The sequence below is a fragment of the Taudactylus pleione genome, unplaced genomic scaffold (assembly GCF_031769625.1).
Source record: "Taudactylus pleione unplaced genomic scaffold, aTauple2 ptg000352l, whole genome shotgun sequence".
NCBI lineage: Eukaryota > Metazoa > Chordata > Amphibia > Anura > Myobatrachidae > Taudactylus > Taudactylus pleione.
Window position 1 is genome coordinate 933,489 of NW_028284753.1, and position 26,505 is coordinate 959,993.

The window sequence follows — 26,505 nt, forward strand, 5'->3', positions numbered from 1 at the left end:
AATGCCGGTTCCCCAAAGCCTGCGCAGGGCACGTATTTTTCTGAGGCAATTGAACTTCAACGCATTGGCCGATGGCGAGGTCATACAGATGTTCCGGCTGAACCGTAACAACATCTTCCATCTGTATGACCAAGTCAACCTGGACCTAGACCTTGACACAGCACGTTCCCACTCTGTCTCAGGCCTGCAAAAGCTTCTGGCTGTGTTGCACTTTCTGGTTGCTGGAAATTTTCAGTCTGTTACTGGTAGGGTTCTTGGTATATACCAGTCCACATTCTCCAGATACCTAACCCAGGTACTGGCATCATTTCAGCCACTTATGGATTCTTGCATCTGCTTCCCAAGCCATGAGACACAGTGGTATGCAGTCAGGGTAGCTTTTTATGGCATTGCAGGCATGCCAAATGTCTTGGGTGCTATTGACTGCACACACATTGAGCTGAGACACCTAGGGCCAGGGCACATGTATACCTAAATAGGCACCATGCCCATTCTACTAACGTGCAGGTGGTGTGTGATGCAAAAATGAAAATCATGAGTGTTGTAGTCGGCTACCCTGGCTCATGTCATGATGCCTTCATCCTCAGTCAATCATCCCTTCATGATCGTTTTGAGGCCGGACAAATGCCGGAGGGATGGTTGCTGGGTCAGTACCTTTGACATTGCCACTTTAGTATTGTTATGCATGCTTAGATCTGATTCTTAAATATATTTGTATTTTATTTACAGGGATGCTGGGTATGAATGTCTTAGTTGGCTTCTGACTCCGTTGGCACTTCCAGTTTCTCATGCTGAGCATAATTATAATCGAGCACATAAGTCCACTTGATCTATGATAGAGCGGACATTTGGCCTGCTTAAATCTCGTTTCCGATGTCTGCATAAATCGGGTGGTTTTTGTTATATTCGGTTGCTTAAGTCTCAGATATTGTGCTCAGCTGCTGTCTATTGCATAATTTATGTTTGCAGATGCCAATCCCGACTGATTTTGCTTTAGACAGTGAGCAGGCAGGGGACTCTGTTGTACCTGGTGACAATTTGACAACAGATAGTTGGAGGCAGATCAGGCTGCAGGTCATCAGACATCATTTTAGATGTAAGTATCCTTTACCCCAACAATACTGTCTGTGTTTTTGCATTGTACCCCCTTTTTTAAATCAAGTGTCATTTAAATAGGATGTTGCCCATAGCAACCATTGTGATTATAAACTTTTTCTTCAAGAAGCACATAGCAAACAAACAGAATGTACTTTACAATTAACTATGTGCTTCTTTATTTGGTTAACTAACTTACACCCATTTTTTACTTTAAAAATACTCAACTTACTCCTGTGCAGGTATGTCTGACATGTGGGCCTGCACCTGCTGTGTTACTTCCTAGTCCAGCAGGTCCTTCCTTTTTTTGTGCAGTACATAATTATGTATGTAAGGATGCGTATTTACTTTGCATTTGGATTTGCACGTTTGTTCCCACTGCTTTTTTTAGCCCAAAAAAGTTTAAGCAGTGTAAATAGTGTGGGTTTTACCTGAGGAAGTCATACTTCCCTACATTTTCTCTGCTGGCATTTTTTAGTTGGCCCACACTATTTTCCCCTTTTAAGCCATACAGATTGTGTATTTGTCAAATTCTAGGCTTAATTTGTGGTCTTTCTTTTATTAGTGGTTAGCACAAATGATTTAAGGATTGATGTATTTGGCTGAGCACAAATCACATTGTTTACAAAAACTGGTATGTGGAGGGCTAGGTGTCCTAAATTGGGTTGTTTTATCATATTTTGCCTGTACAAGTGTGTGTTTATCTAAGAAATTGTAGTCTGTAAATCATGCCTATGTCCTACTGGCAATTCACAGGTACAGCGCCTGTGCTAACTGCTGTCCCTCACAGTTGTATCTCTGCCATTTAGGAGAAGTCTGCTTTCAAATGTGAAGCCTATGACATAGGAAGCTGGCACTGTGCATGTGCGTAGTGGAAGCTTCCAGACATGGCCGTGCTATTACTGTGGGCCCTGGAGACTACATACACAAACTGTAGTTTGCATCAGCAGATGTTGGATTCTTCTTTGGCAAAAGGGCAATATGCTTAAGTATTTTGCAGTTTGGACATGATAGTCCTAACTTTATACCCATTTATATCCATTGAGTCTACTATGTTCTCATTCTCATTCAATTGGGCATTTCTAATCTAAACAAATACATTTACTTGTTTTCTGGGGAATTTAAACCAACAATTAATGTAAATGCAGGATACATAGGCCCGTTTTGTTTGTAAAAACCCATGTTGAAAACTACTGTAAAGCTGGCCACACATCTAAAGATTATCTGTCCAACCAGCCAACTAGTTGATTGGTTGGAATGAAAATCTGGTAAGGAATACAATCAGCAATTTGCTCCCAAATGCTGGAAAATGGACCAAAACTGTTGTTTGAACAAATAGTTTAGATCAAACATTTAACAAACTTGTCTGATGACCATTTTCATCTGTTTTCTGGCATTTAGGAGCAAATTGCTGATCATCATTTACTCCCATACTTTACCAGATTTTCATTCCAACCAATCAACAAGTTGGCTGGTTGGATGTAAGTTGGTCTAGTGTGTGGCCAGCTTAAGTCTGTGTGGGCTACATAAGCTTGAAAGTGCATTTTAAATATGTCTACTGCAGTCCCCACTCAGCATCAGGTGACACTATGTGCATGCTCACTGTCATCTTCCATTGGTTCTATTTGAATTTGCTAAGTGTTATTAATAAACATTTCACACATATTAATGTTTTTGTATTCTACCTTGTGAGTTTACCGAAGTCTGTTTGGATATTGATGTTGTCCATATCCAAAAATTGGATTTGTTTGTTTTAAAGATACGATGGTGACAGGTGCCTTGTTTTTATGTTAGATTGGTTGCTATGGCCAACATCAGTTTAAACACTCACTGCTCTTAACTGCAAAGTAAATTTATGGTTCAGAAATAAACACATACTTTAACCAAACTCACCCACTAATCCTTTTAGCTAACATTTGAAGATAGGATGGTTCTTTAGCCTACTTCCAATACTAGCCCATGTGTGTTGTTAAGGTCAAAATACCTACAAAATGTTACTGAGGGCGCTATGGGCCTGATTCAGAGCCGCTTGTAAACTGCTGCTCGTTTGCTCCGAGCGATGTTCACACATATGCGTATGGGTCATAATGCGCATGCGCCAACCAGTCATTGCGGTCGGAAATTGTGCGCTCGCAAAATAGCGAGTGCCTGCTAATTTGAGTGACAGGATGAGGTGTTTGTGGGTGGTAACAGGGGAAGGTGCTTGAAAACGGGGAGTGGAGATCCGAACGCAGGCATGCCAAACGGTCAAAACGGGCGTTTTAAGGGTGTGCATAATTAACAAAGCAGCGTCATCGACCACGTCACTTGGTTGTCTCTTAGCCTGAACTGTTTGCATGATTGCGGTAGGAAAATCCAACCACAAGCACTGCGAGCAGTTCAGACGCCTTTCGATGTACTCGATTAATCTAATAAATAGCGGAGATGACGTATGATGCGAACAGCCAGGGGGAGTCTTTACAAAATAGCGAGCGCGTGTTTCGTTCGCTCGCTCAGACATAGAGGCATCAACAGACCGCAAAGAGCGAGCGCTCAATTTAAATAGCCGGCCCCTTTTTCTGAACGACCGTTCGCAAATAGCGTCCAGCTCTGAATCAGGCCCAATGCCTCATTGTGAAGTAAATTAAATTTAGTCCGTGCTCAAACAAATATCTTTTTTTATTTGTTAGGACAAACAGTTGGTTTGTTTTTAATATAAAAATACAGTGTACCCTCAAAAAATTGCCAATATACAAATTAACATTCAAAAGCCCAAATATACTATTTGTAAGCAAAGATGGTAATTACAAGAGATAAAATGTGTACACGTTTTTTTTGTTTGGCAGGAAAATACAAAGGGAATTGAACACATTTTTATCAATAAAAACTGTAATCTTGGTAGCTATTTATAAACTAGCCCTTGGCCCAACCTTTTCCGCCATGGCCAGGTTCAGAACCACCTCTTGTGCGGATAGATCTTCAGGGTGGCGTAGTGACCGGAGTATTGGTCTGGGATGTGCTGGCACCAGAAGTACTGACATTAGTGTCAGGGATCCTCGCTAAAATCTGGGTGCCAACATTTAATAGGGTCCCATTAAGATCACCAAATGACTGATTCTGTTGCTGTAATAATTGTACCAAAAAAGTTTGAAAACTTCCATTTGCATCATGAAATTGATTCTGTGCTTCAAGCATTGTGATTAAGGTGTGATGGTGTGAACTATTTGCCGCCATTATCTGTTCCAGACTGTTTGCCATTCTGATCTTTTGTAATGTTTGAGCAGCCAAGAAGTGATTCCGCCGGTTAATAAATGTATTCATCAAATTGAACTGCTGCATTTGTGTTGTGAGGAGGTTTATTTGCTGCTCTTGAAAACCAGCCATAGTATTTAAAAAAACCTATCTGGCTGTGTAGGAGGAGGGGTAGGACGGAGTAGTAGTGCTGTTGTATCCACTGAGTGCTGAGCTGGCATGGTTGGAGTGATGGGTATTATGTTAAGTACAGTTAAATATTCTTCTGCCTCCACAGGGTTCACATCAAAGATGGCATTCACATTCTGAATCGGTGTTTCGTCCAAACCTACATGGAAACCATTGGTAAGTTATGTAATACATTGTCAAAGATCTTCGTATTAATCTTTAGGCCATATTTTAAAATGTACAAATATATTAAATGTACACCTGGTTCATGACCAAATGCATACAAATGTTACATTTGCCAACTATGCTGTACCATGGAAGGGTCTAGCCATGTCATACAAACAGATTTTCCTTTTTTTTTTTCAAAAATCGAAAATTGTATTAAAGGCTAATAAATCCCGGTGTAAATGTGTGGCATGTATAGAAGGCACCAACGTAAATGTAAATGTAAAAGAGTATTGTGTTAGTAATAACTATTTATCTGGGATTGTCCCTAGATGGTTCAGACTGGTTGTTATATATGCGTTATGGTGGTTCACCTATAAAGCTACATTAGGGTTTTCGGGTAAGTATTGTGAAGCTAGTGTTTTATTGTGTCGAAGTAATTAATAGGCTTTAGCTTACTTTTTTTTTAATTTGGGTGTTAAATACTACAGGAAGTGCAGACAGTTTAGTCAAATTCAAATGTTAATAAATTTAAACCTTACACATCCATACACACATCACCAATAACTCGGGTAATATTGTAAAAGCATTTACCAGGCAATTGTGGCTGCTGCTCTAATAATAATAATAATGATTCACATTAGTTTGTATGACACAATGTAAAGCCTCAAATTGACAGAAAAAGGGAAAAAGTACTTTAATGAGGGTGTCACATAATTAAAAGTCAAATAAACTCTGCAACTAACTATTGTGTTTCAAAACAGGTTTCAAATGTAAGATCTATGGCAAACATGCTTATATTATTGACCTTATGTAACATATTTGACACAGTTTTAATGCCTTCCAGCTTGTTTGGTTTAATACAGTAGCCACATCCCCGAACCCTTTATAAATCACAAAAGCCTTGGCCACACACTTTGATGTAAATCCCCCAGATTCAAAAGAGGCAAATTAAAAATTCATCATTTGGGGTACGGAAAGTTCAATATATTTGGGGGGCTTTACCTTGAGCTCAGAGTTGGGGTACCACATTTTGCATGCACTCTGGCAATTTTACTTTTAACATGGATAATCAAAGGGGGCGTGGCCTGACTGTCTGCTAGCACGGAATTGCTTTGGTGGAGCTCCTACCATATATGCAAATAAGGAGCTTATTTTGCTGCACATTAGGGGCTGTCACCGTCCATCAACTCCCTAAAGGTGCCTACCTCCCATCCGCTCAGTTACCTGCACCCCCTGAGCTTCTAGTGGCCTGCGGTGCTCTCTGGCCTACCCCTCCCGCTTGGAAGCCGCGGCCTCGAGTTGGAGCCCAGACGGGGACCCGCGAGATTTGGCCGCAACGGTTGCTACCTCATCCCCAATACACCCGGTGGTGCCTGACGCCCTCCCGTGAAGCCCTCCTGAGGTCCCAGTACTTGAGGAGCCCTGCGGCCTACTCACCTTCCGGGAACCGCGGGTTCGAGTTCGGAGCTCTTGCGGGGGCCCGCGTGACGTCACTGCAGTGGGTGCCGCCTGGCGCACCCGGATTCTGGGCACATCATCGATCCTGGCCCCTGCTGATCCAGACCTCTCCCTCTCCAGGACTGCTGACCACCAGATTTGCTGTATCACCTCTGGGGAAGCCACAGGCGCCATTTTGGGTTTGGGCCCCATACCCACAAGATATCTCCTTGCAGCTTGCTCTGTGCCTAACACCCTGCAATACAATATACATGGCCTATCTATTTCAACATTACACTCCTGCTAGTGGATGAATATTTCACTCCTCAACATCTCCCTAATAGCAGGGTAGTAGCATCCATTGCTGCCATGTTTTTTCAGTGATATCCATCACTCGTCCCTATGAGACATCCACAGCCCATATTTACCTAATATTGCATTGACCGCAACAGAAACCACTTGACTCTTTATTTCTGTTTATATTTGTTATACGAAGAAGACAGTATGCAAAACAAAAGAAGCAAGTTGTCTACTCTCGCACCTCCCATCAAATTTGTAGCACAGAAAACCACCGATTCATCCTCTGCTGGGAAATCTCCACTAACAACCAAGGTTGTCCCTTCTCCTAGCCCTGATGTCAATCTTGATCTTTCTGCTGATGCTCCGCTTACTGTCCGCACTCTCCATCAAATGCTTCAGGCATTCCACATGGACCTTACCTCTGACTTCCAAGTGTCTATTAAACAACTCACCAATGAAGTGACTGGTATTGGGGACCGTACGAATAACTTGGAGACTAAGATGCAAGAACTAGTTTCCTCGCACAATGATCTTTTAACCTGTCATAACTCAGTCCTCACGGAGTTGGCGGCTGTCAAAAACAAATTGGTGGATTTGGAAGATAGATCCAGGAGGAACAACGTTAAAATCAGAGGCATCCCGGAATCGGTATCAAATGTAGAACTCCAGGACTTAGCTTTGAACATCTTCCAGAAGTTATTGCCATCTGCAGAGGTTCGCGACTTGCTGATTGATCGCATCCACCATCTACCTAAACCCCGCTCAGCTCCAGCAGACTCTCCCAGAGATGTCCTCCTGCGACTTCACTTCTTTCATATCAAAGAAGAAATATTGAGGGCGGCACGAGAGTCGGGAGACGCGGAAGTTCTTAATAATCTCCAGTTGTTTCCCGACTTCTCGATCCACACCATTAATACACGGAGAACATTCCAACCTCTCACGAAAGCGCTTTGGGATAACGACATCCAATACAGATGGGGTTTCCCAGTGAAGCTTTTGGTGCGAAAAGATGGCTCAACATTTATTATCTCTTCACTGGAAGCTGGCGCCAAATTGTTAGCAGAGTGGGAAATTTCTGTCTCGATTCCTACATCTTCACAAGCTCCTCTTCTCCAATCGGATTGGTCTCGAGTGGGATGAAGCTGATTTATGCTGCCTTTTTGGACTTTTTCGAAATCTCCTGGTTTTCTATTGGATACATCTAGATCTGTTAAGCAACAGTCTATTGCGAACCATCTCAGTATTCTTCAGCTATTCACCACAACCAAGGTCCTTCTATAAGAACTTTGTTTCTTCCATACCTATAGATCTGGATTTCTTTTGTGGACGCTCTATGCTATATCTCTTAAATACAAGCACTTCCGGTGTAAGGCCTGTTGTATCCTTGCAATTTCTGTTATTATTCCATATAATGTAAGTGGTTTACTGTTTGATTACAATAATTTTTTCACGGCAACTGCTGAGGCCCGATATACTGGGCCATTTGGGTTTTCTATTTCCCTTTTTTGCCTTTGTTTTTGACTTTTCCCCTTTTCCCTATTTTTATGTGTAACCTTTTTTTTCTTGTTGTTGTGTGACACGTACATTTAGGACATTCTCAATTTTCCACTGTTTTACATTATCCAATGGTTAAAGTCCTCTCGCTAAATGTCAAGGGACTTAACTCCCCACAAAAGAGACGCCTGGCTCTTTCTACTTTCCATCATCATAAGGATAATATTGTAGCTCTCCAGGAGACTCATTTCTCATCCTCAGCACCCCCCATATTTAAGGACCATAGATACCCTGTATGCTATACTGATAATAGCCCTCTCAAATGTAATGGGATTGCTATACTGTTTCATGCCAATACCCCATTTGTGTTACATAGAAAAATAGAGGATGGGAATGGCAGGTTCCTCATTCTTATTGGGAAGGTTGAGGAGACTCTTGTTACTTTGGTTTCTCTCTATGCCACTAATTCCCGACAGGTCCCCTTTTTACGAGATACTTTTGAGGAAATATCTAAAGTTCGCCAAGGAGCACTTATTTTGCTGGGTGACTTTAATTTAGTTCTCGACCCTAAATTAGACAGATCCTCTCCCCAGGGCCATTCTTCTTCTCCTTACGATATGGGCCCTTCATTGGCCTTTAAGAAATTATTGGCGGAGTACGATTTGTATGACGCTTGGAGTACTTACCTACCAGATGAGAGAGATTATACCTTTTTTTTCCTCAGTTCATAATAGTTACTCTAGAATTGATTTTGTCCTTTTGGATAAGGGAATTCTACAGTCTACTAAAAGGGTTAAAATCCTCCCTATTACTTGGTCTGACCATGCGCCTGTCTTATGGATCTGGGATATAGGCCATCAATTTTCTACTAGGCGTCCCTGGCGTCTTCCTGAGTACCAATTAAAAGATCCTGAGACTCTACTGGCCCTTACTGATTCTCTTAAACTATATATACAGACTAATTTTCCTACTGATACTTCTGTTTTCACACATTGGTGTGCCTTGAAAGCAGTTCTCCGTGGTACCTTCATCCAAAAAGGAGCTCAATTTAAGGCCCGATCTCGTCAACTACAGAATAGTCTGGAATCCACCCTACGGTCTTTAGATTCCCAGAATCAAATCCGCCCCTCTAGAGTATTGCGTAAACAACTTCAAGAAGTGCGAGCGCAGCTGCAAAAACTTTTTATGTCACGTATGCAGGCGGCTTTTACTCGTCTTCGACATAAAGTTTATACGGCCGGTAACAAAGCCTCCCGTCTTTTAGCACGTAAGCTGCATGGTCATCAAGCTCGCAACAGAATTAAATGTCTTTTAACCCCCTCTGGTTCAAAATGCCTTAATCCCCTTGACATTGCTAATCTATTCTCGGACTATTATGCGAAATTATATAATTTACGTGAGGATCCTTTAATCCCCCAACCTTCGGCTAATGTTGTTTCCTCTTTTTTAGATAATTTATCTCTTCCTTCTCTAGATGCGGATGGCCTGGCGTCCCTGAATGCCCCTTGGTCTTTGAAGAAAATTCAGGAAGTAATTCAGAAATTACCCAAGGGCAAAGCCCTGGGCTCTGTAGGGTTTTTCAAACTCTTTCTATTCTGTATTTACTGAAGCCCTTTCCCCAATTCTTTAAATTTGTTTACAGAAGCCTCTGATATTGGATCTTTCCCACCCGAAATGGTAGAAGCACAAATAGTCACCATTCCGAACCCTGGTAAAGATCCCTCTGAGAGAGGCCCACTACGCTCCTTTATACGGATGTGAAAATTTTTGCTAAACTGATAGCTAACCGCTTAAACCCATTACTTCCCCGGCTGACACACCCCTATCAGGTGGGGTTTGTTCATGGACGCCAGGCTCCTGATAACACCCGGAGGGTTTTAGATTTGGTTGAATGGGTGTCGTTCAATAAATTACAATGCCTCCTTTTATCTCTTGACGCTGAGAAGGCGTTCGACCGGCTCCACTGGGAATATATGCGTCAGGTTTTATATAGATATGGATTCCGGGGCGATATTCTTCGGTCCATTAATGCCCTTTATTCTGATCCTTCTGCTCGTGTTTTTAGTAACGGGTTTTTCTCCTCACCCTTCTCAATTTCCAATGGCACCAGACAGGGGTGCCCCCTTTCCCCACTAACATATGTGCTGGCCATAGAACCCTTTGCTCAAAAAATCCGCCAGTCATCTGAGTTTCCAGGGCTCTCTATCTATGACACCTCTCATAAATTATGTCTGTTTGCAGATGATGTTTTGTTGTTTGTCACCGACCCAGAGATTTCGTTGCCATCGCTCCACAGCATTTTAGACAATTATAGTGCAGCTTCCTACTATAAATTGAATGTCACAAAATCTGAAGCTTTACCCATTAATATACCACCTTTATCTCTACGTTCATTAAAGAGTCGTTTCCCTTTTATTTGGAAGAAGTCTTCCTTATCCTATCTGGGAATTAATATACCATCCTCCATTAATGATGATTTTACTTAAAATAATGTTCCCCTTTTGATGCAATTGTATTCTCTAGCTACTGTCTGGATGAGCCACGAGATCTCCTGGTTGGGCCGTATAGCGGCGTTCAAAATGATGCTATTACCAAAATTGATGTATCTATTCCATGCTATTCCAGGTAAATTATTGCAACAGATGTGCCGCTTGATGATTTCTTATGTATGGAAGGGTAAAACACATAGAATGGCTTATAGTCGTATGGTTCGTCCTAAACCTCAGGGAGGCCTTAATCTCCCTGACCTGACCAGATATCATGAAGCGGCCCTTCTCTCTCAAATATGCGACTGGTTTCTCCCCCCCTCTGTTAAACCTTGGGTAGATTTAGAACATGTTCTCCTCCGGCAATTTCCCCTCCCTGACCTTTTATGGATACCCCATAGACTGCGCCCACAAATCCCCCTATTCCCTAAAACAATCTTGAATACTATAAAAGTTTGGGATTATAATCTCCTGGCCCATTTTGATTTTACCCTGCCCACCAGAAATATTTCTCTTCAGGCGTTGAACAAGGTTTTACCTAGTCTTAATATGTCCTACTGGATGACTTTGGCTATTGTGTCCTTAGCAGACTTTTTTTCCTCGTCCTCTGTTCTCTCGTATTCAGACCTCTGCACTAAGTATTCATTGGGACCCCCTGCCTGGTTTTACTATCACCAACTTACACATTGGTATGCTTTGATGAACACCGGCCCTACTGTATTCCAGACTCCACCACACCAAATTCTGAGTCAATTTAATAACCCCTTTTCTATTGGGGCTGTATCTTTCTGGTATTCCCTACTCTCTCCTGACAGTTAAATCACCTGCCCAACTACGGTGGAAAACAGATCTTCAACGTACTTTCACCCTCTCCCAATGGGAGACTATTTATCTCTCTACCTTCTCCATTTCTAAATGTACTAATCACATTGAAATGTATGTAAAACTTTTAAATAGATTATATTTGACACCTTCTAGATTACACAAAATCTGGCCCACAGTCTCAAAGTTCTGTTGGCGTCTCTGTCACTCTGAAGGCTCTATTTTCCATGTCTGCTGGGATTGTCCTTTATTACGCCCCTTCTGGGAAGAAGTATTCACTCTTATTAAAGATGTCCTAGGTCTCACTTTAACTCTAGATCCCTCCCTCGCCCTTCTCCACCAGTATCCAATTTCCGTTCCCAAATCTGACCGATACGTCCTAGGCCACATTCTGATATCTGCTAAAGCCACTATAGCTCAGCATTGGAAGTCCCCTTCCCCTCCTCCATTTGCCAAAGTTATAACTAAAACGCAATTCCATTTTGAGATGGAGATGAGGGAGGTTGATTACTCTATGGCTATTTCGTCCCCTACTGTGAAATGGCATCCTTGGCATCTTTATGTTACAGATGGAGGGGTTGCACCCTTGTCCTTATCCTCTCCAATCCCTCGAAGTGCCTCTTCTTTTGATTTAAATGAGATCCCACAGGTGGACCAAAATATTTAATTTCAATATCTATTCTGGTAATTGCGGTTTTCAGTGTTTGTTCAATGTCTTTGAATGTACTGTCACTCCTTATAATTTATTTTATGTATGTTTCCCCTTTGTTCTTTTTTCCGGTACCCCCATTAATATTTTGTATTATACGCAATAAAAATTTATTTGGAGAAAGGACAAAGTCATGTGAGATTCAATTACCTGTATCTTCAGAATCAGAGGCCTCACGCAGCCTTGCCTGCTTCCTCTGGCCTGTTGAGGGTTGAGTCCCAGAGGGTCCTTTGAATCAAAAATTTATAATAAAACAAATGTAGGGTCACATTGGGAGGATGGACAAAGTTATGTAACATTTTATTACCTGCATCTTCAGAATGAGAGGACTTTGCAACCTGGCCTGATTCCTCTGGCCTGCTTTATGTTGTGCTGTGAATAATTGTTAATGCAAACTAAAATTAATATTGTGTAAAAGTAAAACCATTGAAAAAATACACACAAGGGAGCACTATAATAAAACGTTACAAATTCATTTAATATAGTATGAATGGTAGGATATGTTTTATACTTTACATATAATAAAACCACTTAATATGGCCAAAGATAATTTAAATAAATAAAAACTAGTATAAAATAGGGTAAAATAGCCTCAAGAAGAACAAATATAAAGTCCACTATGCCTTTAGAAATCTGTTTAGAATGCAGAGATCCACTTTGTGAATAACATGTATATTTATCCAGATATACAATATAAGGATCAATAAACCCAAATGCTGGCTTTTCCTCACCGTGAATCAACCTCACCACCTTGCAGGTATCGATCCCCAGTACTCTGTCCCAGAGTAGCAGCAGTGGGAGGGCAATACCTCAGTGAATTACGCTCCCTGTGAAATGTATATGCATCCACCTGATGTTGAAGATGGAGCTGTGTCAGCGGGAGCAACACATCATCGGCCGGTGTCTAGGGAGGGAGACGCAGATGGAGTAGTGTAATAGATCCAAATTGCTTGCATCCACGGGGTCCCAATTGTTCTCATATACTGTAAATCACCGGAATCTGTGGCAATAGTGGGCAAGCCTGCAGATAAGTCCTTAACCGATTTCTCCATTATAAACGTGTAATGGATTCTTCAGAAGGGTAATTTATTTATTATATGTTCCCAAAAATTGCAGAGTCTATTTATATAGCGCACACATAGGACCTGATTCAGACCCGCTCGCTTCCAGCATATGGAAATTCAGCTAAGTGACGTCAAGGCAGCTGCTCTTACAGCAAGGCATAAGCACACCGACTATGTCTTGGCGAGCTATCTCTTTGTGTTTACAAATGCCCACCAGCTTGTCTTTAGCCGCCCACTAGGGTACGTCATCTCCAGGAAGTATATACAACCATCGGTACATCGGGTTCCATCGGATCTGATCGCAGTGCTTGCAGTTGACTGTACCCTACCGCAAGCACTGCGAGCACTTCAGTGTATAAGCCAAGAAAGTGACGTGTACTATGATGCTGCCTTTTAATTATGCACGCTCCAGAAATGGCGTGAATACATTCTGGCATGCCTGCGTCTGCAACTCCACTCCCCCGTTACTACTGGCCTGCCCCTGTTACCACCCACAAACGGCCTCTCCTGTCACTCATTCCACTGGGCTGTATTTGCAGGGCAAGTGAGCACATTCTGATCGCTCATACTAGTTTGCGCACGCGCACTGCGAACAACATGCATGCGCACATTCGCAAACATCATCTGCAATGAGCGGCCGCTTGCTAGCAAGCGGGTCTGAATCAGGTCCATATTCTGCAGCGCTTTACAGAGAGAATATTTGGCCATTCACATCAGTCCCTGCCCCAGTGGAGCTTACAATCTTACAACAGGTTTATCCACTATTGATTTGTACTAATAAGGATATATTCTGGGCACCATTTAGCTGTACTCAACTGTGTTTTTATATGTATTATGTGAATAAATATGTGCATTGACTAAGTACACAGACAGCGCTTCAATTTCTATTTTATACATGTTTTTTGTTATTTCTTGATAAGTTGGTATAACCTATCTTGATTTTGGAGCAGCAATCAGATTTTCATTTAATTTAATTATTAACAGCAGTGTGCAGATTCAGCGCCGGATTGTGTGTGTTTAAATGAATAAAATAACAGCAATCATTAGCTAAACTAGGTTATATTCTTTAAATACCATAAAAGTATAGAGGTTGACCATAGCAAACAAATACACTGACCTATAAAACCGACAAATGCCACAAAAGGATAAAATGCACAAATAGGATGAGATTACAGGTACAACATCTTCACATCTTCAAACTGTAAGTATTCATCCCCTATGTGTTTTCATAAAGTATAACCCAAATGTTTCATGTGTGGTTTAAGCATACAATGCACAAAAAGCAAAAATTTTCGCAGGCCACGAGGAAAGTAAGCCAAATACTAAACCGTACGCCAAAATGACCCAAACAAGATACAGGTAATCTGGCTAAGCAAAGGGGATAATTATCCAGAGACTTATTCAACTGAAATTTACTTCAAAAATTAAACTTAACCAGCTTACCATCACATGTCAGCTCCCTACCCTGCAACATCAAACAAGTTTGACATGGCTAATTTTAACATCTTTGCCTGAACCGGTAGCTCGTAGTCCAGGTAGTCTGCCTGGTATGGAGATCCACCACCAGTTTGTTGGGCTGTGTTTGCTTTTGCAGCCATCTTGTCCACACTCTACAGTACGTTTAATATCCGAAAATCGTTTTTTGCATTTATCCATGGTGTGTTTAATCGTCCCCTCCAAATTGACAGCACTGGCAACAGCACTCCAGATGGCACTCTTACATTGTGCGGTTGTGCTGGCAGACTTGAACCCAAAAAGGAGATGGTGTGACTTCATCACTGTCTGCACGAGGACCATGTTCTCCTCAAAAGTAAATTTGACAGTGTCCAGTCTTAGTCTTCCCCCTCAGCCTGGGTGCATCATTAATGCTGTCATCTGAGCTCAATTGGGCTTGAGACCCAGCCACCTCTTCCACCTCACTCTCTCCCTGGCCTCATAGTCTGCCTAGTCACGAAACACAGACCACAAAACAAAAATAAAAACACACAAAAACAACAAGGAAAAACACAGGACAACTTACTCACACCAAGCACTATATGCCTCTTCCACAAAATATCTGTAGCTCCTACTATACACTCTCCCTCTTCAAACTCCAAACTGACAACCCCACAATGAGCCAGCAGTTTTGCCTGTTTGAATAACGGAGGGCTCAAATGAACCAGGAGTGACTTAAACCAGGAGGCTGGGATTTGGCCAGGGTGGTGATCATTGTGTTGGTCCCAACCTATTAAATCCTTAGTGGGAGGAGTAGGGACAGAGTTTATTTAAGGCCGGGCTTAAAAGCCTGAGGCCTCTTTCCTGGGAACATTTGGTCAGGTACTGTGTGCACAGTGAAACATACACAGATATTCTTTACTCTTCATATCTCCTTAATTCTTTACTCTTTATATCTCTTTTAATCCCCTTTTATCTACCTATTTACCTCCCTCTTGTCTCCTATTCTCTCTATGTGCCCCTCCTGCGTCAATTGGCCAGGTCTGATTCCCAGGTAGCTTCCCTATTCCATTGCATGCCGCATGATGGACAGCCAGCGCCGCTCTGCACCTCCCCCCGCCCGTTTTTTACCTGTTCCAGTGGCATCTAGTGTGGACCCCGATGCTATGCCTCAGGGCCTGTCAGCATTGCTGTCCCCCGTGCCTGCTTCCGCAGGAGGTCACGCGTAGCGGGACTCCCAGCACCGCGCCCCAATTTTGTGCACCGCACTCTATTAATCCAGCCTCGGCCTCCTCATCGGCCACCCACGGTCTTTCTGCGGGCCGCGGCGTTGGCGTTGAGGGCCCTGCCGGCTCTAATGGTGGTGTTAGCGGCCGCCAATTTAGTGGTGCCGGCTCTGATGGTGGTGCTAGCGGCCACAATGTTAGTGCTAGGCAGGGGGAGGGGCCTATTGCTCCTACTGATGTTACCCCTTCAGTGCTGCCGGGGTCTACATCTCCCCTTGCTGTGCCCCCTGTGGCTGCTACTGTCCCTGTGCCCCTAGCCCCTGTGGATGTTATAGCAGCTCCCTCACCCATGCATTTAAATGGCCAAGCTGTGTCCCCAGCCTTTGACCCAGCTGCTATAATGGGGCTTTTTGCCAACATGGCCACTACCTTAGCCCCCATGTTTGCGGCCCTCCTGCCTCCTAATGCGCAAGCAGTGCCGTTCAACCCGATGGCTCCCCCGACTGCTAGCTCCACGTCACAGGCTACGCTGATGCAGATAATTGACACTACGGCTGTCAGCGCGACTGACTGTGTCTCGGTGGAGAGTCCGTCTGGCGTGCCTCTTGCTATTGGGGTTCCACAACCTGCCGTGGGTCCGGAGGACCTTGCTCCATCTTTTGCAGTTCTAATGATCCCTCATGGGATGCTGGCGACGAGACGACTTCTGGTGCTTGTCAATCCGGTAGCCATGCTGATTCCCCAGCTGAGGTGGTTGGTGAGTGTTCGTCCAGTTCTTATTCTACGTTTAGCAATGTCAGTTATTCCACCTCTGATGACTCCAGTGACACTAGCCCCTCCCAGAAAGCTCGCAAGGCGTGTAAGCGTGCAGCTAAGTTTGCTAGGATTGAGGCCGACAAGCACTTGCAGAGGCCTCGGTGTAATTGCCATGCCCCCCGTGATGACAAGGCGCCCGCTGACAGTGCTGACGCAGGGGTGGTACATTGTCGAACACCGTGGTCCTAAGGGGCCTCCGCCCTAACGTTAAAGACAAAATACAGAAGGGATGTTATGTGGCTGTATTCTCCCTTACGGATAACATGCGCAAGGAATTGCGAGCCGTTAAGCGCAAAGGCGGTATTGGTTTGGAAGCTTTCCAGACTTATTCTAATTGGCTGGGATATTTGTCTTCTCGGCCTGCTATTTGGAAACTCACCCTGCCGAACACCCCAATATCATTCGGTACTTTCACCTTATTCATAGTATGCAAAGGTCTGGGCGAGGGGTTGCCTGGCGTGTTTACGATAAAGAATTTCGTCGTAAGCAGGACAGGCTCCCTATTATTGATTTTGGGTGCAAGGACGTTGAGGTTTGGCTCAAAGTCACTCAGGGCCCCAAATTTTCCCCAGCTGCGGTTAATCAGCGGTGAAAATTAGGCGCTGGCCAGTCGGGCCCATCCACCAGTAGTAAGGGTAAGTGCTTCACATTTAACTCAACTCAGTGTTCATTTGGCTAATGGTGTCGTTTTTGCCATCTCTGTAGCAAAAGCGGCGAGGCCCACCCCGCTTCCGGCTGCTCGAAACCTGTTGCTCCCCCTGCCCCCAGAAAACCTGCCGGCCACGGGCCTGCTAGTTAAAGCTTTCTCCCCAGTTAACCTGGATGCCATGGCCAAATGGCTCGCATGGTACCCTGACGCAGTTGCGGCGCAGTCTTTGAGTGACTGTTTTAAGTTTGGTTTTCGATTGCCGATCTTCAGTCGTGCCCGTGGGTTCTCCACGGAACCTTCGATCAGCAATAAAGCTGCCGCACATCATTAGGGACAAAGTCATTAAGGAGGTGCAGCTCGGTCGCATCATTGGTCCCTTTCTCGAATCACCAATAGCAGGATTGGTATTGTCCCCCGTTGGTGTGGTCCCTAAGAAGATGCCGGGTTCTTTTAGGCTCATTCAGCATCTGTTTTGCCCATCTGGTCAATCAGTTAACGATGCCATCCCGTAGGAGCTTTGCTCTGTGTCTAATCAGTCTTTTGATGAAGCGCTGGAGCTGGTCAGGGCTCACGGACCCGGCGCATTGATGGGTAAGATAGATGTTGAATCGGCTTTTCGCTTGTTGCCCTTGTACCCTGACTCATTCAGGTGCATGGGTTTTCGCTTGGATGACGGATACTACATAGACAAGTGCTTGCCTATGGGGTGTTCCGTGTCCTGTGCTTATTTCAAAATGTTCAGCACCTTTCTGCATTGGTGTGTCGAGGCTGGGATCGGGGGGGCATGGCATGGCCCATTACCTAGATGACTTTCTGTGCATCGGCCCTGCTGATTCCCCACGTTGTGGGGTTTTGTTAGGATCCATTCAGGCCATTTTTCCTTTTTTGGGGTTCCGATTGCCCGTGAAAAAACCTTGGTCCCCGTCTCCTGGCTGTCCTATTTGGGTATCAAAATCGATACCTCTGATGGATGCTGCAGACTTCCAGCTGAGAAAATTCTCAAATTAAAACATGCCATTCAGGATTGCCTGGCTGCGGGTAAGTTGACTCTGCGGCAAGTGCAATCTTTCCTGGGATTGCTCAATTTCTCATGCCGGGTGATTCCCATGGGTAGGGTATTTTCCAGGAAGCTCCAGGGAGCCACTGCGGGTGTTCGCAGGGCACACTATTTTATTCGGCTCTCTGCTGAAATAAAAAGGGATCTATCTATTTGGCTCTCTTTTCTATCTGACTTTAATGGTGGTCTCTTGTGGCTGCCCCCTCCGGTCCCCAGCTATCAGTACCAGTTGTTCACTGACGCGGCCGGATGGTCGGGTTTTGGGTGTTACCTCAGAGGGTCATGGTGTGCTGCCGCTTGGCCGGCGGAGTGGTTTTCCAGGGGTTTAACTAAAGACCTGCTACTCCTGGAATTGTTTCCCATTATGGTGGTGGTGGAACTGTGGGCCCCTGAGTTGCGCGATAGTAGTATTGTTTTTAGATGTGACAACCTAGGCGTTGTGCATGCTGTTAATGGACAGCGGGCCTCTTCGTTGCTAGCCTTATGCTTGCTTGCGCAGTTAGTGCTGCTTTGCTTACAATTTAACATCTTGTTCAAGGTGATTCACATTCCGGGCTCGGACAATAACATTGCTGACGCACTCTCCCGTTTCCATTGGGACAGGTTTAGGTCGCTTGCTCCTGAAGTTTGTTTAGTTGGTGAGCCTTGCCCCACCTATGTTTGGCAGGTCATCGAGCCAGCATGGAGGGCCTAGCCGAGCAATCCCTTGCTCTGGCTACGTTGCGGGCCTATCAGAAGGCTTGGTCCGAATAGGAAAGCTATCTCCATCACCGCGGAAGCAGAGATGAGAGCACGCATTGCTCAATGCTTTCTTTTGTTTGGAGTCTTTATGTCTATAGTCGGTCCCGTGCGGTAGCTTCGCGTATTCTGGTGGGTATTTCTTTCTTTTCGTGCCTGAAAGGGCGTTCAGACCTTACAAAGAGCTTTGCGGTTATTAAGGCCCTTAAGGGATGGGCTCGCTCCTCTCCTCTGCCAGTTGATAAGAGATGGCCGATCGATATTCCCCTATTGCTTAATCTTTTAGCTGCGATGCCTGCAGTTGTGGTTTCTCAATTTGAGGTTAATCTTTTCTGTTTAGCATTTTCGAAGGCGTTTCATGGCGCCTTCCGAATTTCGGAACTAGTTGCCCCTTCTAAATTTGCGGTTTCCCCCATGTCCCTTTCGGATGTCCGTATTGGGGAGGGGGCTGTATTGTGCAAAATCTGGCGTTCTAAAACTGATCAAATGGGTTGTGGCCGTTGGGCCTCCCTAACGGCTTGCAAAAGATAACTGTGTTTGCCCAGTCCATCTGGCAAAACTTCACCTGGCATTGCGGCCTGTAGTTGGTGGCGCATGGTTGCTTCATGCTGACGGTTCGCCTCTTACCAAATATCAGTTCTATTTCATTTTTAGATGCTGTTTGCTCCACATTGGCCTCTCCCCAGGGGATTTCGGTACCCATTCTTTTAGAATTGGCACAGCTACTTCTGCCGCTGCGGCTGGATTGTCGGTTCCGCAGATCATGGCTCTTGGGCGATGGAATTCGGCTTGCTATAAGCGTTGTGTTAAGCCAGTGGCCACTGGCTGAAACTACTGTTGTGTTTTTCAGGCCATTTTGTCTGCCTATGTGCATGTGTTTGTTTTTGTTCTTCTTGTTCTATCTATTTGTCGTTTGTCTTGTTATATCTCCCCTGTCCATCCTACTCGGGTAATACTTGCCACTTGTCGCTTGTAACGAGTGGGGGTCTTGAGGGATTTTATTTTACCTGACTAGATGGACTAATTCGGCCAACCATACAGTCCCTCAGCTGGTTTTTGGTTTAACTCTCGCCGAGTTGTTTTCATTTTTTCCTCTCCCCCCACCCTCCCTGGTTTTTCCCTATCGTTCTCTACTGTTGTCAAGCCAATTCACATTAAAAAATTTAAATTTGTTTGTTTAATGATTCAGTAGGCAGCTAAATGTAAACTGGATATTAAATCAAACTTACTTAACTTTATAGTTTACAGTTTTTTTTTTTTTATTTGATTAGTCTTTTCAAACTATACATTAATTGCTTCTTAGTTTAAAATTTAGTTATAATCAGTTTCCCATGTTTGCTTAAAATTTTTGTGTTACGTTCCAGTCTGTTCCTTTCCTGTTAATTACTCTATCTTAAATTACTAATTTTTCTTTTACATTCCTTCCCCGGCCGTTATAGGTTTGACATATGATGTTAGGGATGTCTGGATCGTGGGTCACTCATTTGTTTTTTGGGCAGCTAAGTCCACCCATGCCAATGACCAGTTGTTATGGCCTGTGTCTGCGAGGATTCGTTGGCTAGGTTTTAGGGGTCTGCTTTGGGAGTTACTCAAGCCCAGATTGGTAGCCGCGGTGCTGCAATTTGGTGTCCCCAAAGTGCTGGTAATACATCTCGGTGGGAACAATATTGGTTCCAGGATGTCCCTTGATTTACAGCTTAACATTGTGTCAGACCTCCTCCTCATTATGGGTGCTTGGCCTTTCTGTACTGTTATGTGGTCCTGCATTACCCCTAGGCAGCAGTGGTGTGGTGCTCATTGTCCTAAGGCTTTGGGATGAGGCTCGTAAGAAGATCAATGCTGCAGTGGCTAAATTTATGCTGTCTCATAGAGGTTTTGTCATTACCAATCCTTTAATACGGTACCGTGATAAGCATCTCTATAGGCCTGATGGGGTGCATTTGACAGAGGCTGGTTTGGTCTTGTTTGTGGGAAGTTTGTTCGCTAGCATAGGTCAGGTGGTTTAGTGTGTATGGTGGTGGGCTGGGATTCTCTGAGGTAGAATCTTGCATTGGCGGGAAGTACAGTTTATCATCAGCCCAGGTGTAGTGTGTGTGCATTGGGTGTGCTCACCTTCTATTAAGTGTGTAGAAGTACTGTACCACCTCTATGGGGGCAGTACAGCCATCTAAGGATGGTATTGTGTTGGGTATGAAGCATAGACCTTCTACCAAAGTGCAGGGTTTGACATCCACAGGGCGGACTCCGCCCGCAATGCTGTTTTTGGTTGTTGACTTTGCATTGTTGGGCTACTCTGTGTAAGGGCCGTCCTTCCAGCCACCATACAATATTTAAAATATTTAAGATAATTTAAACAAAATTTCTTAAATAAATAGCCGACCTGTTTTAAAATCCATTACTGTCTCCGTGTGTTTATTCTTAGATAAGTTTGAAGTGTTTATATTATGGTATAATGATCACACACACTGGGCACACCTCAGCCGTTACTAGGTTTAATATATGCTTGGTGATTCAGGGCATAACATGTGACAAATTCAACCAATCATCACAGGTTTCCTGGCTCATGAGTACATTCTCACTTCCATTCTTGCATGAGTTTACACTTGTTGGAGTTTAACAAATACATTGCAAGATTCATACGAGTTTGGGTGCAAACTCGCAAAAAAACACAAAGTCAAACACCATTGGAAAACTCTATTTAAAAAAAAACACACTGCTTAGTAAATTTGCGAGTTGAACAAAATAAAACTCGAGCGAGTTCGTGCGAACCTGCTCGAGTTTAATCTTGCCCAAACTCGATTCTTAGTAAATTTACCCCTAAGCCACTAAAGACACATTCATTTTGGAGCACAGTAATACACAGGAATACTGGATGAAAGCAGACTGCTATGCAATATAAGTTCTGAAGATACACAGGGGTAACATACAACTGGCTTGTACTAAAGAAATGAGTCTTTGTTATTGTACTGTATGTGGAATAATGCAATGCACACCTGAGTGGTAGACCAATGTGGCTTATACCCCTTTTATAATAACATGAAAATTCCAGGTTTTTGCACTTGAACGTGTATCAACCCGGGACTTTTATAAGTGGAAATGGCTCAATCCGAGTCCAGTGACCTGGGGTTCCAACACAGGTAGCTTGCATTCCCCTGTCACTCTGCAGTGTTATTGGCAAGTCCTGGGTCACGATGACCCAGGTTGTGCTGCATGCTACCTGATTGGCTGGCTTCCGTGGCGTTTGGAGATTTCATCATCTCCAAGCGTCTACTGCCACACCGGAAGACCCGGGTCACTGCAGACCGGGTATGGTGTGAATGGCACCGACCAGGAAAAACCTGCGTCGGTGCTGCAGTATGAAAGGGTTCTGTGCCGGGTTGGAACCGTGTTCCAAATCCCAGGTCAGACCCAGAACTTTGGTGTAAAAGGGGTATTTCTTGGAGAATGAGTGGAAAGTACTTTTGGATATAACAGAAAAACAAAAGGCTCTTATTTAACAGCTATGTTCTGGGAAGACTGAAGACAGGTGTGTACTCATAAGAGTGATTTACTACGGCCTGAAAGCCCAGAATAACAGAAATCTTCTTTTTCCTACAATTCTTCCTTTCCCATTTATATTAATAAGTAAAAACTGTACATTTCGAGAAAGAACTCTCAAAATATACAAAATATACTATACTATAACATTTTTAATTTATTAGTCTCTGGCGAAAATTGAGTTTCCAGTAGACAAGATAGTCAGCAACACATCTGAGACATTTCATTACACCGAATTTCAGTCTGCTGAGACCCCTCCAGAACCAGTGCTCAGCTCTTAGCTCTGAAGCTCTCACTGAGCATATTACAGTAAGTGCATCTAGGTTTCATGATCGCCTCACTACTCCCTCTCTGTAATGCGAAGATCCTGGAATGATTGCCTAGACTGTTAAGGGGCTCCAATATCACTAATTAAGCATGCTAGCAAGGCAGCAGGTGCTCCAGAGTGTAGGTAAATAATGTATTCAATGCTGTTACAGGGTGACAGTTTGTCCTGTGTCAACCCCTCTGCCTAAACCCATGATGTCACGCCTACCAGGTAGGGATTTTGACTCTGGGAAGTAGGGCACTGCCCAGAGTGTCCTAAGGATGCTCTAGGTACCTCCACAAGGAACATAGCAAGGATGTGTTCCCATTTTAAATATAAACATGACACTCTGGCGATAACTAAGCAATGGCGTCCTGATTCCCTTGCATAAGAAAGCAAATTTAACAAATTTAACATGTATCACAGCACTATTTTTTTTTTTCAATAAATGTTTAAAAATATTTTTTTATCAATTCTCTGTAATAGGTCAAGCATATCTGCAGAGACTGAGCTTGCAAATCCGTAAGTTAACCCTACTCTTTTAGGTCAGTATCGATGAGGCACCTGAGCATTTGTTAGTTTGGAGGTCTGCCACCTACCAACAGCTGGTGGGTAGATGAGCAGCCTCCCAAATAATGCTGGTACAAGGTAAAGTGAAAAAATGTCACTTACTTAGCTTGTTCCTGCACAGGAGGGCGGGGCCAAGCATCTGCTCACTGATCTAATGGTCATGTTACCGCTTGAGCCCGCCCTCATGTAGATTTTTCTACAGCGCATACATAGGAGGCAGCTGGGTCTGTTTTTCTGACAGAATACTTCCAGCTGTCCCCATTGTCTGCCATGTTGTGACAGGAGAGCCACTAACAGTGCTGGCAGTGATTATCATTTACACTGTCATTTAAAAAACCAGGTATGTGTAATGTTTTTCTTTCTACCTCAGAGTCACTGCCAAAAGTAACCTCTCTCCTCTATTCAAGAGAGAGAAATAAAGTGGTCTCTTCCTGCTGGCAGTGATTACTTCTCATTTAACTGTAAATTATGGTGAAAAAAATATATTTTTCTGTAAAGTAAATGGAACCAGGTTTGGACTAACCTGCCGGGAAGCTGGATAAATGCCTGTTGGGCTCTCTTGCTGTGGAGCTCCGCCCACTATCATCGGTGGGCAGGGCCCATGCAAGTTTGGGCTGGACTCTGACAGCGGTGCCCGTGCAATGCTGTGTGTAACAGATACCGGCTGTTACATACATAGTGGCAGAGCCTGCTGGGGAAGTCCTTGCAGCTCTGACACTCTCTGGATCTCTGGTGCCTTACAGCCTGTAGGGGATGGGGGATGTATGTGTGTATTATTGCAATTTGTGGGCAGGGAGTGTAAGTGTGTATTATTAACATTAATAGGCAGAAGGGCGTAAGTGTGTATTATTGTCATTAATGGGGCAGAGGGATGTAAGTGTGTATTGTCATTTATGGGCAGGGGGTATAAGTGTGTACTATTGTCATTTGTGGGTGGGGGAGTGTGTGGAGTAAATTTACTAAGAATCATGTTGGTCCTGAGTTGATTCATTTTTAAACATGGATAGGAACAATCAAAATCGGGAGTTTTTTTTTTTTTTAAATATATTTTTATTTATCTAGTTCCCGTGTTTGTCAGGATCTTGTTTTCCGATGGTGTATTTGATAGTTCCTGCCTGTGTTTAAACCCCATGTTTCCTACCCGTGTTTCCCTCCCAAACAAGCAGCCTGCACATATCAGTGAAATATGTACAGGTTGCCTGTGTTTTTTTACAGTGTGTAAATGGTTACATTTAAAAAATATTTATATGCCGCCCCCTCCAAAAGCATAACCAGCCCCGAGCTCCTGACCCAGTCCTGGTACCTAAAATACGTGGGGGAAAAACGAGAAGGGTTCCGCCATATTTTAGAAACCAGCACTGGGCTCCCAGAGCCAGCCCTGGTTTTAAAATGAGGGGGGAAAAAGCATGGGGTTCCCCGCATTTTTAAAACCAGCACTGGACTCATTTTCCAAAAGCATTAAAACCCCAAACTAGTCAGCACAAGCTGGGGATCTCAGGGGAGGTGGGGGCCCCCTCTCCGAAGCACCCCAAGCTTATGCTGAAGCCCTAGGCTCTTCCCTGCACCCCTGCAGGGGTAATAGTGGGGGAATTATAATGTAAACCATTATTTTTTACAGTGGAACTACAAGTGCCAGCATGCCTGCCCTTTGGCACTCGTGGAACTACAAGTGCCAGCTGGTGGTTGGCATTCCTGCATTCCCCCTACCTCCCCTGAGATCCCTTGCTTGTGCTGACTATCTCGGGGTGTTAATGCTTTGGCCGAGGTGACCCAGTGAAATGGTCCCCTGGCTGTGGCATTACATTCCAGCTACAAATGAGTCCAGTGCTGGTTTTAAAAATATGGGGAATCCCACGCTTTTTTGTGCCCTATTTTTAAAACCAGGACTGGCTCTGGGAGCCCAGTGCTGGTTTCTAAAATATGGGGGAGCCCTACTTGTTTTTCCCCCCATATTTTTGGAACCAGGGCTGCTTATGCTTTTGGGGGGGGAACCCCACATAAATTTTTACAAATATTTAACCATTTCATTGACAATAACAAAGCAGAAACAGACACAGATAACACTGATCAGTGTATGTTTCTGCTCAGGAGGGGGTCTATTTGAAACCTCTATTTGGACACTGAGTTTGCTATTATTACACCCGTGATTATAATCACGATTTTTGGTAAATTCCTGTGCTGTATTCCTATCTAGGAAAAATACTCCCGTATTGAGACGATGGTGTATTCATTTCTATTTGTATTTTTGGCTGCATTTTAACAGTGAATTCGGCTTTGATTAATTCTAAAGATATGGGAAATATTCCCATTTTTGCAATAGTAAATTCCCATGTTCAAAAAAATTACTCAACACTCCCATACAGTCACATTTGGACCAACACAATTCTTAGTAAATTTACCTTTAAGTGTGTATTGCTATTAGTGGACAGGGGACTGTAAGTGTGTATTATTGTGATTTGTGGGCAAGAGTATAAGTGTATATTATCGCTTGTGGGAGGGGTGGGTATATTGAAGTTATCAGCAAGTGGGTGGCAGTAAAGGGGTGTGGATTACCGCATCGACTGTATGTTTGTAGACAGTAATTAGATCAACAACGATCAGTCGACAAAGGGCCTGATTCAGACACACTCGCAAGCGGCTGTCCGCTCGCAAGTGGGTCGATGTTGTGCACTGTGCATGCGCACGACGGCGGGAGCTCCGTCGTGCGCATGCGCCAGACGCGACGAGCGAAGGACTTTCCTTCGCTCGTTGTGTCTGATCAAAGGGGGCGTGCTGTCGATGTTGATTGACAGCACGCCCCCTTTGGTGGGCGTGCCGGGGGCGTGCCTCCCTGACGGGGGCGTTCCCAAGGGAACGCCTACCGTCAGAAGCCGGCCCACTGACATCACTAGTGATGTCAGTGGGAGTGATTTTGGCTCTGATAGAGCCAAAATCACTCCGGGCCTTGTGGTTGAAAAACTCAACCGCAGGCTCCGGCTCGCAGTGGTGATGGTCGCGATGGTCAAGACCATCGCGGCCATCAAACTGCACGCTCGTATAGGCTGTGGGTGGTGACCCACAGCTATACGAGCGTCCAGGAGGACGCTCCATAATTATGGAGGGCGGCCCTCATCCAGAGAGTGCGCTCTGCTCAGAGCGTACGGCTCTGAATGAGGGCCAAAGTGTTTAGATCGATAGGCAGTAGTTGAACAGCATGA

General features: G+C 44.1%; 1 long non-coding RNA gene across 2 annotated transcripts in view; it reads left to right on the forward strand.

The window, feature by feature from the left end:
* LOC148508612 (uncharacterized) overlaps nt 1–26,505 on the forward strand; it is a 157,532-nt gene that overhangs the window by 73,597 nt on the left and 57,430 nt on the right. The window contains exons 2-3 of one of the 2 annotated variants that reach the window (XR_015869556.1): nt 4,604–4,671; nt 12,668–13,769. This is a non-coding gene — a long non-coding RNA (uncharacterized LOC148508612). Of the gene's footprint in view, nt 1–4,603; nt 4,672–12,667; nt 13,770–26,505 lie in introns of those variants that run through there. The other variant, XR_015869555.1, reaches the window with a different exon arrangement.